We start from the raw sequence: 16273 nt of genomic DNA on the forward strand, positions 1-16273 counted from the left end.
TTCAATTCTCTGTAATATATGGATCTGTTTGCACTTCAAACGCCTTCCACTAGATGTCAACAGTCAGTACAACATGGAATGAAGCTGGGACCGGATGGGAGGGGAATGAGAGAAGTTAAAATGAAGTGCTTTCTAAGTGTATCTTGACGGTTGGAGTAATCTTTTTTAGATTATGTTGCTCAATCTAAAATGTCCGTCATTAGATGTTGTTTCTCTCAGTCAAACAGTTCCAAACAGAGTGGGTAGTGTTTTACTCTTGAGATCCAGAGGTGTCAGGTTAAAAATGTTCGATCCACTTGAAATCAAATGCATTACTGGTGTGTTTTCTAAGAGGGAGCGTTCTTGATTAGGCAAAATAACTCTCCATCTAAAATGGCCCTTGTTAGACCATTTTTTCTAATTTTGGATCATCAGACTTAGGGGGTATAGCTCAGTGGTAGAGCATTTGACTGCAGATCAAGAGGTCCCAGGTTCAAATCCTAGTGCCCCCTTGTAGACATGTATTTTCTAAGTCAGTCTTTAGAGATGGAGTGCTATTTTTCACGAGTTGTTACTCAATCTAAAATGTACCTTATTAGATCTTTTTTCTCTCAGTCAGACAGTTCCAAACGAAGTTGGAAGTGCAATAGACTGCAGATCAAGAGGTCCCAGATTCAAATTCTGGTGCGCCGTTAACTTCTTTGATATAGGGGGCAGCATTTTCACTTTTGGATGAATTGCGTGCCCATAGTGAACTGCCTCCTACTCTGTCCCAGATGCTAATATATGCAAATTATTATTAATTTTGGATAGAAAACACTCTCAAGCTTCTAAAACTGTTTGAATGATGTCTGTGAGTATAACAGAACTCATATGGCAGGCAAAAACCTGAGAAAAAATCCAAACAGGAAGTGAAAATTCTGAGAGTGGTCATTGTTAAAGTCATCGCCTATTCAATTCTCTGTAATATATGGATCTGTTTGCACTTCAAACGCCTTCCACTAGATGTCAACAGTCAGTACAACATGGAATGAAGCTGGGACCGGATGGGAGGGGAATGAGAGAAGTTAAAATGAAGTGCTTTCTAAGTGTATCTTGACGGTTGGAGTAATCTTTTTTAGATTATGTTGCTCAATCTAAAATGTCCGTCATTAGATGTTGTTTCTCTCAGTCAAACAGTTCCAAACAGAGTGGGTAGTGTTTTACTCTTGAGATCCAGAGGTGTCAGGTTAAAAATGTTCGATCCACTTGAAATCAAATGCATTACTGGTGTGTTTTCTAAGAGGGAGCGTTCTTGATTAGGCAAAATAACTCTCCATCTAAAATGGCCCTTGTTAGACCATTTTTTCTAATTTTGGATCATCAGACTTAGGGGGTATAGCTCAGTGGTAGAGCATTTGACTGCAGATCAAGAGGTCCCAGGTTCAAATCCTAGTGCCCCCTTGTAGACATGTATTTTCTAAGTCAGTCTTTAGAGATGGAGTGCTATTTTTCACGAGTTGTTACTCAATCTAAAATGTACCTTATTAGATCTTTTTTCTCTCAGTCAGACAGTTCCAAACGAAGTTGGAAGTGCAATAGACTGCAGATCAACAGGTCCCAGATTCAAATTCTGGTGCGCCGTTAACTTCTTTGATATAGGGGGCAGCATTTTCACTTTTGGATGAATTGCGTGCCCATAGTGAACTGCCTCCTACTCTGTCCCAGATGCTAATATATGCAAATTATTATTAATTTTGGATAGATAACACTCTCAAGCTTCTAACACTGTTTGAATGATGCCTGTGAGTATAACAGAACTCATATGGCAGGCAAAAACCTGAGAAAAAATCCAAACAGGAAGTGAAAATTCTGAGAGTGGTCATTGTTAAAGTCATCGCCTATTCAATTCTCTGTAATATATGGATCTGTTTGCACTTCAAACGCCTTCCACTAGATGTCAACAGTCAGTACAACATGGAATGAAGCTGGGACCGGATGGGAGGGGAATGAGAGAAGTTAAAATGAAGTGCTTTCTAAGTGTATCTTGACGGTTGGAGTAATCTTTTTTAGATTATGTTGCTCAATCTAAAATGTCCGTCATTAGATGTTGTTTCTCTCAGTCAAACAGTTCCAAACAGAGTGGGTAGTGTTTTACTCTTGAGATCCAGAGGTGTCAGGTTAAAAATGTTCGATCCACTTGAAATCAAATGCATTACTGGTGTGTTTTTTAAGAGGGAGCGTTCTTGATTAGGCAAAATAACTCTCCATCTAAAATGGCCCTTGTTAGACCATTTTTTCTAATTTTGGTTTATCAGACTTAGGGGGTATAGCTCAGTGGTAGAGCATTTGACAGCAGATCAAGAGGTCCCAGGTTCAAATCCTAGTGCCCCCTTGTAGACATGTATTTTCTAAGTCAGTCTTTAGAGATGGAGTGCTATTTTTCACAAGTTGTTACTCAATCTAAAATGTACCTTATTAGATCTTTTTTCTCTCAGTCAGACAGTTCCAAACGAAGTTGGAAGTGCAATAGACTGCAGATCAAGAGGTCCCAGATTCAAATTCTGGTGCGCCGTTAACTTCTTTGATATAGGGGGCAGCATTTTCACTTTTGGATGAATTGCGTGCCCATAGTGAACTGCCTCCTACTCTGTCCCAGATGCTAATATATGCAAATTATTATTAATTTTGGATAGATAACACTCTCAAGCTTCTAAAACTGTTTGAATGATGCCTGTGAGTATAACAGAACTCATATGGCAGGCAAAAACCTGAGAAAAAATACAAACAGGAAGTGAAAATTCTGAGAGTGGTCATTGTTAAAGTCATCGCCTATTCAATTCTCTGTAATATATGGATCTGTTTGCACTTCAAACGCCTTCCACTAGATGTCAACAGTCAGTACAACATGGAATGAAGCTGGGACCGGATGGGAGGGGAATGAGAGAAGTTAAAATGAAGTGCTTTCTAAGTGTATCTTGACGGTTGGAGTAATCTTTTTTAGATTATTTTACTCAATCTAAAATGTCCGTCATTAGATGGTTTTTCTCTCAGTCAAACCGTTCCAAACAGAGTGGGTAGTGTTTTACTCTTGAGATCCAGAGGTGTCAGGTTAAAAATGTTCGATCCACTTGAAATCAAATGCATTACTGGTGTGTTTTCTAAGAGGGAGCGTTCTTGATTAGGCAAAATAACTCTCCATCTAAAATGGCCCTTGTTAGACCATTTTTTCTAATTTTGGAACATCAGCCTTAGGGGGTATCGCTCAGTGGTAGAGCATTTGACTGCAGATCAAGAGGTCCCAGGTTCAAATCCTAGTGCCCCCTTGTAGACATGTATTTTCTAAGTCAGTCTTTAGAGATGGAGTGCTATTTTTCACAAGTTGTTACTCAATCTAAAATGTACCTTATTAGATCTTTTTTCTCTCAGTCAGACAGTTCCAAACGAAGTTGGAAGTGCAATAGACTGCAGATCAAGAGGTCCCAGATTCAAATTCTGGTGCGCCGTTAACTTCTTTGATATAGGGGGCAGCATTTTCACTTTTGGATGAATTGCGTGCCCATAGTGAACTGCCTCCTACTCTGTCCCAGATGCTAATATATGCAAATTATTATTAATTTTGGATAGATAACACTCTCAAGCTTCTAAAACTGTTTGAATGATGCCTGTGAGTATAACAGAACTCATATGGCAGGCAAAAACCTGAGAAAAAATACAAACAGGAAGTGAAAATTCTGAGAGTGGTCATTGTTAAAGTCATCGCCTATTCAATTCTCTGTAATATATGGATCTGTTTGCACTTCAAACGCCTTCCACTAGATGTCAACAGTCAGTACAACATGGAATGAAGCTGGGACCGGATGGGAGGGGAATGAGAGAAGTTAAAATGAAGTGCTTTCTAAGTGTATCTTGACGGTTGGAGTAATCTTTTTTAGATTATGTTACTCAATCTAAAATGTCCGTCATTAGATGGTTTTTCTCTCAGTCAAACCGTTCCAAACAGAGTGGGTAGTGTTTTACTCTTGAGATCCAGAGGTGTCAGGTTAAAAATGTTCGATCCACTTGAAATCAAATGCATTACTGGTGTGTTTTCTAAGAGGGAGCGTTCTTGATTAGGCAAAATAACTCTCCATCTAAAATGGCCCTTGTTAGACCATTTTTTCTAAATTTGGAACATCAGCCTTAGGGGGTATCGCTCAGTGGTAGAGCATTTGACTGCAGATCAAGAGGTCCCAGGTTCAAATCCTAGTGCCCCCTTGTAGACATGTATTTTCTAAGTCAGTCTTTAGAGATGGAGTGCTATTTTTCCCGAGTTGTTACTCAATCTAAAATGTACCTTATTAGATCTTTTTTCTCTCAGTCAGACAGTTCCAAACGAAGTTGGAAGTGCAATAGACTGCAGATCAAGAGGTCCCAGATTCAAATTCTGGTGCGCCGTTAACTTCTTTGATATAGGGGGCAGCATTTTCACTTTTGGATGAATTGCATGCCCATAGTGAACTGCCTCCTACTCTGTCCCAGATGCTAATATATGCAAATTATTATTAATTTTGGATAGAAAACACTCTCAAGCTTCTAAAACTGTTTGAATGATGTCTGTGAGTATAACAGAACTCATATGGCAGGCAAAAACCTGAGAAAAAATCCAAACAGGAAGTGAAAATTCTGAGAGTGGTCATTGTTAAAGTCATCGCCTATTCAATTCTCTGTAATATATGGATCTGTTTGCACTTCAAACGCCTTCCACTAGATGTCAACAGTCAGTACAACATGGAATGAAGCTGGGACCGGATGGGAGGGGAATGAGAGAAGTTAAAATGAAGTGCTTTCTAAGTGTATCTTGACGGTTGGAGTAATCTTTTTTAGATTATGTTGCTCAATCTAAAATGTCCGTCATTAGATGTTGTTTCTCTCAGTCAAACAGTTCCAAACAGAGTGGGTAGTGTTTTACTCTTGAGATCCAGAGGTGTCAGGTTAAAAATGTTCGATCCACTTGAAATCAAATGCATTACTGGTGTGTTTTCTAAGAGGGAGCGTTCTTGATTAGGCAAAATAACTCTCCATCTAAAATGGCCCTTGTTAGACCATTTTAACCAATTTTGGATGATCAGACATAGGGGGTATAGCTCAGTGGTAGAGCATTTGACTGCAGATCAAGAGGTCCCAGGTTCAAATCCTAGTGCCCCCTTGTAGACATGTATTTTCTAAGTCAGTCTTTAGAGATGGAGTGCTATTTTTCACGAGTTGTTACTCAATCTAAAATGTACCTTATTAGATATTTTTTCTCTCAGTCAGACAGTTCCAAACGAAGTTGGAAGTGCAATAGACTGCAGATCAACAGGTCCCAGATTCAAATTCTGGTGCACCGTTAACTTCTTTGATATAGGGGGCAGCATTTTCACTTTTGGATGAATTGCGTGCCCATAGTGAACTGCCTCCTACTCTGTCCCAGATGCTAATATATGCAAATTATTATTAATTTTGGATAGATAACACTCTCAAGCTTCTAACACTGTTTGAATGATGCCTGTGAGTATAACAGAACTCATATGGCAGGCAAAAACCTGAGAAAAAATCCAAACAGGAAGTGAAAATTCTGAGAGTGGTCATTGTTAAAGTCATCGCCTATTCAATTCTCTGTAATATATGGATCTGTTTGCACTTCAAACGCCTTCCACTAGATGTCAACAGTCAGTACAACATGGAATGAAGCTGGGACCGGATGGGAGGGGAATGAGAGAAGTTAAAATGAAGTGCTTTCTAAGTGTATCTTGACGGTTGGAGTAATCTTTTTTAGATTATGTTGCTCAATCTAAAATGTCCGTCATTAGATGTTGTTTCTATCAGTCAAACAGTTCCAAACAGAGTGGGTAGTGTTTTACTCTTGAGATCCAGAGGTGTCAGGTTAAAAATGTTCGATCCACTTGAAATCAAATGCATTACTGGTGTGTTTTTTAAGAGGGAGCGTTCTTGATTAGGCAAAATAACTCTCCATCTAAAATGGCCCTTGTTAGACCATTTTTTCTAATTTTGGATTATCAGACTTAGGGGGTATAGCTCAGTGGTAGAGCATTTGACAGCAGATCAAGAGGTCCCAGGTTCAAATCCTAGTGCCCCCTTGTAGACATGTATTTTCTAAGTCAGTCTTTAGAGATGGAGTGCTATTTTTCACAAGTTGTTACTCAATCTAAAATGTACCTTATTAGATCTTTTTTCTCTCAGTCAGACAGTTCCAAACGAAGTTGGAAGTGCAATAGACTGCAGATCAAGAGGTCCCAGATTCAAATTCTGGTGCGCCGTTAACTTCTTTGATATAGGGGGCAGCATTTTCACTTTTGGATGAATTGCGTGCCCATAGTGAACTGCCTCCTACTCTGTCCCAGATGCTAATATATGCAAATTATTATTAATTTTGGATAGATAACACTCTCAAGCTTCTAAAACTGTTTGAATGATGCCTGTGAGTATAACAGAACTCATATGGCAGGCAAAAACCTGAGAAAAAATACAAACAGGAAGTGAAAATTCTGAGAGTGGTCATTGTTAAAGTCATCGCCTATTCAATTCTCTGTAATATATGGATCTGTTTGCACTTCAAACGCCTTCCACTAGATGTCAACAGTCAGTACAACATGGAATGAAGCTGGGACCGGATGGGAGGGGAATGAGAGAAGTTAAAATGAAGTGCTTTCTAAGTGTATCTTGACGGTTGGAGTAATCTTTTTTAGATTATTTTACTCAATCTAAAATGTCCGTCATTAGATGGTTTTTCTCTCAGTCAAACCGTTCCAAACAGAGTGGGTAGTGTTTTACTCTTGAGATCCAGAGGTGTCAGGTTAAAAATGTTCGATCCACTTGAAATCAAATGCATTACTGGTGTGTTTTCTAAGAGGGAGCGTTCTTGATTAGGCAAAATAACTCTCCATCTAAAATGGCCCTTGTTAGACCATTTTTTCTAATTTTGGAACATCAGCCTTAGGGGGTATCGCTCAGTGGTAGAGCATTTGACTGCAGATCAAGAGGTCCCAGGTTCAAATCCTAGTGCCCCCTTGTAGACATGTATTTTCTAAGTCAGTCTTTAGAGATGGAGTGCTATTTTTCACAAGTTGTTACTCAATCTAAAATGTACCTTATTAGATCTTTTTTCTCTCAGTCAGACAGTTCCAAACGAAGTTGGAAGTGCAATAGACTGCAGATCAAGAGGTCCCAGATTCAAATTCTGGTGCGCCGTTAACTTCTTTGATATAGGGGGCAGCATTTTCACTTTTGGATGAATTGCGTGCCCATAGTGAACTGCCTCCTACTCTGTCCCAGATGCTAATATATGCAAATTATTATTAATTTTGGATAGATAACACTCTCAAGCTTCTAAAACTGTTTGAATGATGCCTGTGAGTATAACAGAACTCATATGGCAGGCAAAAACCTGAGAAAAAATACAAACAGGAAGTGAAAATTCTGAGAGTGGTCATTGTTAAAGTCATCGCCTATTCAATTCTCTGTAATATATGGATCTGTTTGCACTTCAAACGCCTTCCACTAGATGTCAACAGTCAGTACAACATGGAATGAAGCTGGGACCGGATGGGAGGGGAATGAGAGAAGTTAAAATGAAGTGCTTTCTAAGTGTATCTTGACGGTTGGAGTAATCTTTTTTAGATTATGTTACTCAATCTAAAATGTCCGTCATTAGATGGTTTTTCTCTCAGTCAAACCGTTCCAAACAGAGTGGGTAGTGTTTTACTCTTGAGATCCAGAGGTGTCAGGTTAAAAATGTTCGATCCACTTGAAATCAAATGCATTACTGGTGTGTTTTCTAAGAGGGAGCGTTCTTGATTAGGCAAAATAACTCTCCATCTAAAATGGCCCTTGTTAGACCATTTTTTCTAAATTTGGAACATCAGCCTTAGGGGGTATCGCTCAGTGGTAGAGCATTTGACTGCAGATCAAGAGGTCCCAGGTTCAAATCCTAGTGCCCCCTTGTAGACATGTATTTTCTAAGTCAGTCTTTAGAGATGGAGTGCTATTTTTCCCGAGTTGTTACTCAATCTAAAATGTACCTTATTAGATCTTTTTTCTCTCAGTCAGACAGTTCCAAACGAAGTTGGAAGTGCAATAGACTGCAGATCAAGAGGTCCCAGATTCAAATTCTGGTGCGCCGTTAACTTCTTTGATATAGGGGGCAGCATTTTCACTTTTGGATGAATTGCATGCCCATAGTGAACTGCCTCCTACTCTGTCCCAGATGCTAATATATGCAAATTATTATTAATTTTGGATAGAAAACACTCTCAAGCTTCTAAAACTGTTTGAATGATGTCTGTGAGTATAACAGAACTCATATGGCAGGCAAAAACCTGAGAAAAAATCCAAACAGGAAGTGAAAATTCTGAGAGTGGTCATTGTTAAAGTCATCGCCTATTCAATTCTCTGTAATATATGGATCTGTTTGCACTTCAAACGCCTTCCACTAGATGTCAACAGTCAGTACAACATGGAATGAAGCTGGGACCGGATGGGAGGGGAATGAGAGAAGTTAAAATGAAGTGCTTTCTAAGTGTATCTTGACGGTTGGAGTAATCTTTTTTAGATTATGTTGCTCAATCTAAAATGTCCGTCATTAGATGTTGTTTCTCTCAGTCAAACAGTTCCAAACAGAGTGGGTAGTGTTTTACTCTTGAGATCCAGAGGTGTCAGGTTAAAAATGTTCGATCCACTTGAAATCAAATGCATTACTGGTGTGTTTTCTAAGAGGGAGCGTTCTTGATTAGGCAAAATAACTCTCCATCTAAAATGGCCCTTGTTAGACCATTTTAACCAATTTTGGATGATCAGACATAGGGGGTATAGCTCAGTGGTAGAGCATTTGACTGCAGATCAAGAGGTCCCAGGTTCAAATCCTAGTGCCCCCTTGTAGACATGTATTTTCTAAGTCAGTCTTTAGAGATGGAGTGCTATTTTTCACGAGTTGTTACTCAATCTAAAATGTACCTTATTAGATATTTTTTCTCTCAGTCAGACAGTTCCAAACGAAGTTGGAAGTGCAATAGACTGCAGATCAACAGGTCCCAGATTCAAATTCTGGTGCACCGTTAACTTCTTTGATATAGGGGGCAGCATTTTCACTTTTGGATGAATTGCGTGCCCATAGTGAACTGCCTCCTACTCTGTCCCAGATGCTAATATATGCAAATTATTATTAATTTTGGATAGATAACACTCTCAAGCTTCTAACACTGTTTGAATGATGCCTGTGAGTATAACAGAACTCATATGGCAGGCAAAAACCTGAGAAAAAATCCAAACAGGAAGTGAAAATTCTGAGAGTGGTCATTGTTAAAGTCATCGCCTATTCAATTCTCTGTAATATATGGATCTGTTTGCACTTCAAATGCCTTCCACTAGATGTCAACAGTCAGTACAGCATGGAATGAAGCTGGGACCGGATGGGAGGGGAATGAGAGAAGTTAAAATGAAGTGCTTTCTAAGTGTATCTTGACGGTTGGAGTAATCTTTTTTAGATTATGTTACTCAATCTAAAATGTCCGTCATTAGATGTTGTTTCTCTCAGTCAAACAGTTCCAAACAGAGTGGGTAGTGTTTTACTCTTGAGATCCAGAGGTGTCAGGTTAAAAATGTTCGATCCACTTGAAATCAAATGCATTACTGGTGTGTTTTCTAAGAGGGAGCGTTCTTGATTAGGCAAAATAACTCTCCATCTAAAATGGCCCTTGTTAGACCATTTTTTCTAATTTTGGAACATCAGACTTAGGGGGTATAGCTCAGTGGTAGAGCATTTGACTGCAGATCAAGAGGTCCCAGGTTCAAATCCTAGTGCCCACTTGTAGACATGTATTTTCTAAGTCAGTCTTTAGAGATGGTGTGTTATTTTTCACGAGTTGTTACTCAATCTAAAATGTACCTTATTAGATCTTTTTTCTCTCAGTCAGACAGTTCCAAACGAAGTTGGAAGTGCAATAGACTGCAGATCAACAGGTCCCAGATTCAAATTCTGGTGCACCGTTAACTTCTTTGATATAGGGGGCAGCATTTTCACTTTTGGATGAATTGCGTGCCCATAGTGAACTGCCTCCTACTCTGTCCCAGATGCTAATATATGCAAATTATTATTAATTTTGGATAGATAACACTCTCAAGCTTCTAACACTGTTTGAATGATGCCTGTGAGTATAACAGAACTCATATGGCAGGCAAAAACCTGAGAAAAAATCCAAACAGGAAGTGAAAATTCTGAGAGTGGTCATTGTTAAAGTCATCGCCTATTCAATTCTCTGTAATATATGGATCTGTTTGCACTTCAAACGCCTTCCACTAGATGTCAACAGTCAGTACAACATGGAATGAAGCTGGGACCGGATGGGAGGGGAATGAGAGAAGTTAAAATGAAGTGCTTTCTAAGTGTATCTTGACGGTTGGAGTAATCTTTTTTAGATTATGTTACTCAATCTAAAATGTCCATGATTAGATGCTTTTTCTCTCAGTCAAACAGTTCCAAACAGAGTGGGTAGTGTTTTACTCTTGAGATCCAGAGGTGTCAGGTTAAAAATGTTCGATCCACTTGAAATCAAATGCATTACTGGTGTGTTTTCTAAGGGGGAGCATTCTTGATTAGGCAAAATAACTCTCCATCTAAAATGGCCCTTGTTAGACCATTTTTTCCAATTTTGGATGATCAGACATAGGGGGTATAGCTCAGTGGTAGAGCATTTGACTGCAGATCAAGAGGTCCCAGGTTCAAATCCTAGTGCCCCCTTGTAGACATGTACTTTCTAAGTCAGTCTTTAGAGATGGAGTGCTATTTTTCACGAGTTGTTACTCAATCTAAAATGTACCTTATTAGATCTTTTTTCTCTCAGTCAGACAGTTCCAAACGAAGTTGGAAGTGCAATAGACTGCAGATCAAGAGGTCCCAGATTCAAATTCTGGTGCGCCGTTAACTTCTTTGATATAGGGGGCAGCATTTTCACTTTGGATGAATTGCGTGCCCATAGTGAACTGCCTCCTACTCTGTCCCAGATGCTAATATATGCAAATTATTATTACTTTTGGATAGATAACACTCTCAAGCTTCTAAAACTGTTTGAATGATGCCTGTGAGTATAACAGAACTCATATGGCAGGCAAAAACCTGAGAAAAAATACAAACAGGAAGTGAAAATTCTGAGAGTGGTCATTGTTAACCTGTTGGGGATGGGGGCGCTGTTTAGACTATTTATGCTAATTTGGCTAATTTTTTAAACGGCTTCCCACAAAATCCTTGATCGTACAATATGCATATTATTATTATTATTGGATAGAAAACAGTCTATAGTTTCTATAGGAGTTGAAATTTTGTCTCTAAGTGGAACAGAGCCCATTCTACAGCAATTTCCCTGACATGGAGTCAGATTTGAGAAATGTTGGCCACTTTTCTGAAGTCAGTTAAAAGGGCACTGTCGTTGCTATGACTATACGGACACTTCTTACGTCTTCCCCTGGATGCCTTTACGTGATGACGATTCCAACGGGGTCGATTGCGCGTTCACAGGCCCTACAAATGAAAAAAACCTTTAGCTAGCAAGTCTTTTCTTGCTGCGTAACGCGCGTGGAAGACACCGACCCTCTCCTGTTCCAAGCGTTAGTTTAGCCTGTTATATTTCTCCGGTCATCTTTTCACTCGTTATAGGAGTTACAAACATCATAAAGTAGTTAATTTAAAGCGTTTTATAGCAATTTATATCCGTTTAGTGCGATTTTGGGACATTTATTTTTGCAACGATGTGAAAAGTTGGGCACGCTTTTCAGTTCATCCCGAACGCAGTTGACATTTCCACATGGCAAGAGGACAGCTTTCCACCAAAAGACGATTTCTCCCAAGAAAGGATCCTTTGCCCAAGATACTGATGGAAGAACAGCTCAAGGTAGGACATTTTTATTATGATAAATCGTGTTTCTGTCGAAACATTTTAGTGGCTTAGGACGCCATGTTTTTTGACGTAGCTTCGCTTGGCGCAAACTGTATTGAAAAGTAAGGATAAATTAAAAAATGTAATAACGCAATTGTATTAAGAATTAAATTGTCTATCAATCCCTGTCCACCCTATATTTTTTAGTCACGTTTATGAGTATTTATGTATAAGAGTAGATCACTGTCTAAGTGGCGCAAGGACATTTTCTGACCAGCTGAGCTACATTTCACATTGTCTAACCATGATTTTGGTGGCTAAATATAAACATTTTCGATCAAACTGTATATGCATGTTGTAATGTGATGTTACAGGAGTGTCATCGGAAGAATTCTGAGAAGGTTAGTGAAAAATTTAATATCTTTTGGCGATGTTGACTTTTATCGCTCACTTTGGCTAGAATCAATGCTGGGCTGCTAATTGCTATGTGCTAAGCTAATATAACGATTTATTGTGTTTTCGCTGTAAGACACTTAGAAAATCTGAAATATTGTCTGTATTCACAGGATCTGTGTCTTTCGATTCGTGTATGCTGTGTATTTTTACGAAATGTTTGATGATTAGTAGTTAGGTAAACACGTTGCTCATTGTAATTATTCTAGTCCATTTGTGATGGTGGGTGCAATTGTAAACTATGCCATATACCTGAAATATGCACTTTTTTCTAACAAAACCTATCCCATACCATAAATATGTTATCAGACTGTCATCTAATGAGTTTTTTTGTTGGTTAGGGGCTATAAATATCTTAGTTTAGCCGAATTGGTGATGGCTACTGGTGTTGGTGGACAAATAAAAGATGGTGGATTATGCTAATGTGTTTTTAGGTAATAGATGTACATCTTTACATATTGTGTCTTCCCTGTAAAACATTTTAAAAATCGGAAATGTTGACTGGATTCACAAGATCTGTGTCTTTCATTAGCTGTATTGGACTTTAATGTGTGAAAGTTAAATATTAAAAAAAAAAATTTTTTTTGAATTTCGCGGCACTGGTTCTTCAGTGGGGGGGGGGGGGTGTGCCGCTAGCGCCACGCTGATCCTAGACAGGTTAAAGTCATCGCCTATTCAATTCTCTGTAATATATGGATCTGTTTGCACTTCAAACGCCTTCCACTAGATGTCAACAGTCAGTACAACATGGAATGAAGCTGGGACCGGATGGGAGGGGAATGAGAGAAGTTAAAATGAAGTGCTTTCTAAGTGTATCTTGACGGTTGGAGTAATCTTTTTTAGATTATGTTACTCAATCTAAAATGTCCGTCATTAGATGGTTTTTCTCTCAGTCAAACAGTTCCAAACAGAGTGGGTAGTGTTTTACTCTTGAGATCCAGAGGTGTCAGGTTAAAAATGTTCGATCCACTTGAAATCAAATGCATTACTGGTGTGTTTTCTAAGAGGGAGCGTTCTTGATTAGGCAAAATAACTCTCCATCTAAAATGGCCCTTGTTAGACCATTTTTTCCAATTTTGGAGGATCAGACATAGGGGGTATAGCTCAGTGGTAGAGCATTTGACTGCAGATCAAGAGGTCCCAGGTTCAAATCCTTGTGCCCCCTTGTAGACATGTACTTTCTAAGTCAGTCTTTTGAGATGGAGTGCTATTTTTCACGAGTTGTTACTCAATCTAAAATGTACCTTATTAGATCTTTTTTCTCTCAGTCAGACAGTTCCAAACGAAGTTGGAAGTGCAATAGACTGCAGATCAAGAGGTCCCAGATTCAAATTCTGGTGCCCCGTTAACTTCTTTGATATAGGGGGCAGCATTTTCACTTTTTGATGAATTGCGCGCCCATAGTGAACTGCCTCCTACTCTGTCCCAGATGCTAATATATGCAGATTATTATTAGTTTTGGATAGAAAACACTCTCAAGTTTCTAAAACTGTTTGAATGATGTCTGTGAGTATAACAGAACTCATATGGCAGGCAAAAACCTGAGAAAAAATCCAAACAGGAAGTGAAAATTCTGAGAGTGGTCATTGTTAAAGTCATCGCCTATTCAATTCCCTGTAATATATGGATCTGTTTGCACTTCAAACGCCTTCCACTAGATGTCAACAGTCAGTACAACATGGAATGAAGCTGGGACCGGATGGGAGGGGAATGAGAGAAGTTAAAATGAAGTGCTTTCTAAGTGTATCTTGACGGTTGGAGTAATCTTTTTTAGATTATGTTACTCAATCTAAAATGTCCGTCATTAGATGGTTTTTCTCTCAGTCAAACAGTTCCAAACAGAGTGGGTAGTGTTTTACTCTTGAGATCCAGAGGTGTCAGGTTAAAAATGTTCGATCCACTTGAAATCAAATGCATTACTGGTGTGTTTTCTAAGAGGGAGCGTTCTTGATTAGGCAAAATAACTCTCCATCTAAAATGGCCCTTGTTAGACCATTTTTTCCAATTTTGGAGGATCAGACATAGGGGGTATAGCTCAGTGGTAGAGCATTTGACTGCAGATCAAGAGGTCCCAGGTTCAAATCCATGTGCCCCCTTGTAGACATGTACTTTCTAAGTCAGTCTTTAGAGATGGAGTGCTATTTTTCAGGAGTTGTTACTCAATCTAAAATGTACCTTATTAGATCTTTTTTCTCTCAGTCAGACAGTTCCAAACGAAGTTGGAAGTGCAATAGACTGCAGATCAAGAGGTCCCAGATTCAAATTCTGGTGCGCCGTTAACTTCTTTGATATAGGGGGCAGCATTTTCACTTTTGGATGAATTGCGTGCCCATAGTGAACTGCCTCCTACTCTGTCCCAGATGCTAATATATGCAAATTATTATTAATTTGCATAGAAAACACTCCCAAGCTTCTAAAACTGTTTGAATGATATCTGTGAGTATAACAGATCTCATATGGCAGGCAAAAACCGGAGGAAAAATCCAAACAGGAAGTGAAAATTCTGAGAGTGGTCATTGTTAAAGTCATCGCCTATTCAATTCTCTGTAATATATGGATCTGTTTGCACTTCAAACGCCTTCCACTAGATGTCAACAGTCAGTACAACATGGAATGAAGCTGGGACCGGATGGGAGGGGAATGAGGGAAGTTAAAATGAAGTGCTTTCTAAGTGTATCTTGACGGTTGAAGTAATCTTTTTTAGATTATGTTACTCAATCTAAAATGTCCGTCATTAGATGGTTTTTCTCTCAGTCAAACAGTTCCAAACAGAGTGGGTAGTGTTTTACTCTTGAGATCCAGAGGTGTCAGGTTAAAAATGTTCGATCCACTTGAAATCAAATGCATTACTGGTGTGTTTTCTAAGAGGGAGCGTTCTTGATTAGGCAAAATAACTCTCCATCTAAAATGGCCCTTGTTAGACCATTTTTTCCAATTTTAGAAGATCAGACTTAGGGGGTATAGCTCAGTGGTAGAGCATTTGACTGCAGATCAAGACGTCCCAGGTTCAAATCCTAGTGCCCCCTTGTAGACATGTACTTTCTAAGTCAGTCTTTAGAGATGGAGTGCTATTTTTCACGAGTTGTTACTCAATCTAAAATGTACCTTATTAGATATTTTTCTCTCAGTCAGACAGTTCCAAACGAAGTTGGAAGTGCAATAGACTGCAGATCAAGAGGTCCCAGATTCAAATTCTGGTGCGCCGTTAACTTCTTTGATATAGGGGGCAGCATTTTCACTTTTGGATGAATTGAGTGCCCATAGTGAACTGCCTCCTACTCTGTCCCAGATGCTAATATATGCAAATTATTATTAATTTTGGATAGAAAACACTCTCAAGCTTCTAAAACTGTTTGAATGATGTCTGTGAGTATAACAGAACTCATATGGCAGGCAAAAACCTGAGAAAAAATCCAAACAGGAAGTGAAAATTCTGAGAGTGGTCATTGTTAAAGTCATCGCCTATTCAATTCGCTGTAATATATGGATCTGTTTGCACTACAAACGCCTTCCACTAGATGTCAACAGTCAGTACAACATGGAATGAAGCTGGGACCGGATGGGAGGGGAATGAGAGAAGTTAAAATGAAGTGCTTTCTAAGTGTATCTTGACGGTTGGAGTAATCTTTTTTAGATTATGTTACTCAATCTAAAATGTCCGTCATTAGATGGTTTTTCTCTCAGTCAAACACTTCCAAACAGAGTGGGTAGTGTTTTACTCTTGAGATCCAGAGGTGTCAGGTTAAAAATGTTCGATCCACTTGAAATCAAATGCATTACTGGTGTGTTTTCTAAGAGGGAGCGTTCTTGATTAGGTAAAATAACTCTCCATCTAAAATGGCCCTTGTTAGACCATTTTTTCCAATTTTGGATCATCAGACATAGGGGGTATAGCTCAGTGGTAGAGCATTTGACTGCAGATCAAGAGGTCCCAGGTTCAAATCCTAGTACCCCCT

The 16273-nt window shown here is 39.0% G+C and overlaps 12 non-coding genes across 12 annotated transcripts; all 12 read left to right on the top strand.

Moving 5' to 3' along the window:
- Window positions 1–419: 419 nt before the first annotated feature.
- Window positions 420–491, top strand: trnac-gca (transfer RNA cysteine (anticodon GCA)). Its single transcript has one exon. It is a non-coding gene; the product is annotated as a tRNA-Cys (tRNA).
- An 859-nt stretch (window positions 492–1350) lies between these two features.
- Window positions 1351–1422, top strand: trnac-gca (transfer RNA cysteine (anticodon GCA)). The gene has a single exon. It is a non-coding gene; the product is annotated as a tRNA-Cys (tRNA).
- A 1790-nt stretch (window positions 1423–3212) lies between these two features.
- On the top strand, window positions 3213–3284 carry trnac-gca (transfer RNA cysteine (anticodon GCA)). Its single transcript has one exon. It is a non-coding gene; the product is annotated as a tRNA-Cys (tRNA).
- Window positions 3285–4143: 859 nt separating this feature from the next.
- On the top strand, window positions 4144–4215 carry trnac-gca (transfer RNA cysteine (anticodon GCA)). Its single transcript has one exon. It is a non-coding gene; the product is annotated as a tRNA-Cys (tRNA).
- An 859-nt stretch (window positions 4216–5074) lies between these two features.
- Window positions 5075–5146, top strand: trnac-gca (transfer RNA cysteine (anticodon GCA)). Its single transcript has one exon. It is a non-coding gene; the product is annotated as a tRNA-Cys (tRNA).
- A 1790-nt stretch (window positions 5147–6936) lies between these two features.
- On the top strand, window positions 6937–7008 carry trnac-gca (transfer RNA cysteine (anticodon GCA)). The gene has a single exon. It is a non-coding gene; the product is annotated as a tRNA-Cys (tRNA).
- An 859-nt stretch (window positions 7009–7867) lies between these two features.
- Window positions 7868–7939, top strand: trnac-gca (transfer RNA cysteine (anticodon GCA)). Its single transcript has one exon. It is a non-coding gene; the product is annotated as a tRNA-Cys (tRNA).
- Window positions 7940–8798: 859 nt separating this feature from the next.
- trnac-gca (transfer RNA cysteine (anticodon GCA)) lies at window positions 8799–8870 on the top strand. Its single transcript has one exon. It is a non-coding gene; the product is annotated as a tRNA-Cys (tRNA).
- A 1790-nt stretch (window positions 8871–10660) lies between these two features.
- Window positions 10661–10732, top strand: trnac-gca (transfer RNA cysteine (anticodon GCA)). The gene has a single exon. It is a non-coding gene; the product is annotated as a tRNA-Cys (tRNA).
- Window positions 10733–13410: 2678 nt separating this feature from the next.
- trnac-gca (transfer RNA cysteine (anticodon GCA)) lies at window positions 13411–13482 on the top strand. Its single transcript has one exon. It is a non-coding gene; the product is annotated as a tRNA-Cys (tRNA).
- Window positions 13483–15271: 1789 nt separating this feature from the next.
- Window positions 15272–15343, top strand: trnac-gca (transfer RNA cysteine (anticodon GCA)). The gene has a single exon. It is a non-coding gene; the product is annotated as a tRNA-Cys (tRNA).
- An 858-nt stretch (window positions 15344–16201) lies between these two features.
- trnac-gca (transfer RNA cysteine (anticodon GCA)) lies at window positions 16202–16273 on the top strand. The gene has a single exon. It is a non-coding gene; the product is annotated as a tRNA-Cys (tRNA).

Source organism: Salvelinus fontinalis, chromosome 29, assembly GCF_029448725.1.
Source record: "Salvelinus fontinalis isolate EN_2023a chromosome 29, ASM2944872v1, whole genome shotgun sequence".
Lineage (NCBI taxonomy): Eukaryota > Metazoa > Chordata > Actinopteri > Salmoniformes > Salmonidae > Salvelinus > Salvelinus fontinalis.